The sequence below is a fragment of the Suhomyces tanzawaensis genome (genome assembly GCF_001661415.1).
Source record: "Suhomyces tanzawaensis NRRL Y-17324 unplaced genomic scaffold CANTAscaffold_3, whole genome shotgun sequence".
NCBI classification, from domain to species: Eukaryota; Fungi; Ascomycota; class Pichiomycetes; order Serinales; family Debaryomycetaceae; genus Suhomyces; species Suhomyces tanzawaensis.
This window is the reverse complement of record NW_017963638.1, coordinates 17,190-17,455: the sequence shown is the minus strand read 5'-3', so window position 1 is coordinate 17,455 and position 266 is coordinate 17,190.

Genomic DNA, 266 nt, shown 5'->3' with positions numbered 1-266 from the left:
CCAACCACCACCATTACTACCCCATGGACCGGATCTTTCACTACTACTGTCACCAAGCCAGGTAACGGTACTGACACTGTGATCATCGAGACTCCTGTCCCAACTACCACCATTACTACCCCATGGACTGGTTCTTTCACCACCACCATTACTAGACCAGGTAACGGTACTGACACTGTTATTATTGAGACTCCTGTCCCAACTACTGCCACTGTCACCGTGACTTCGCCATGGACCGGTACTTTCACTACTACTGTCACCAAGCC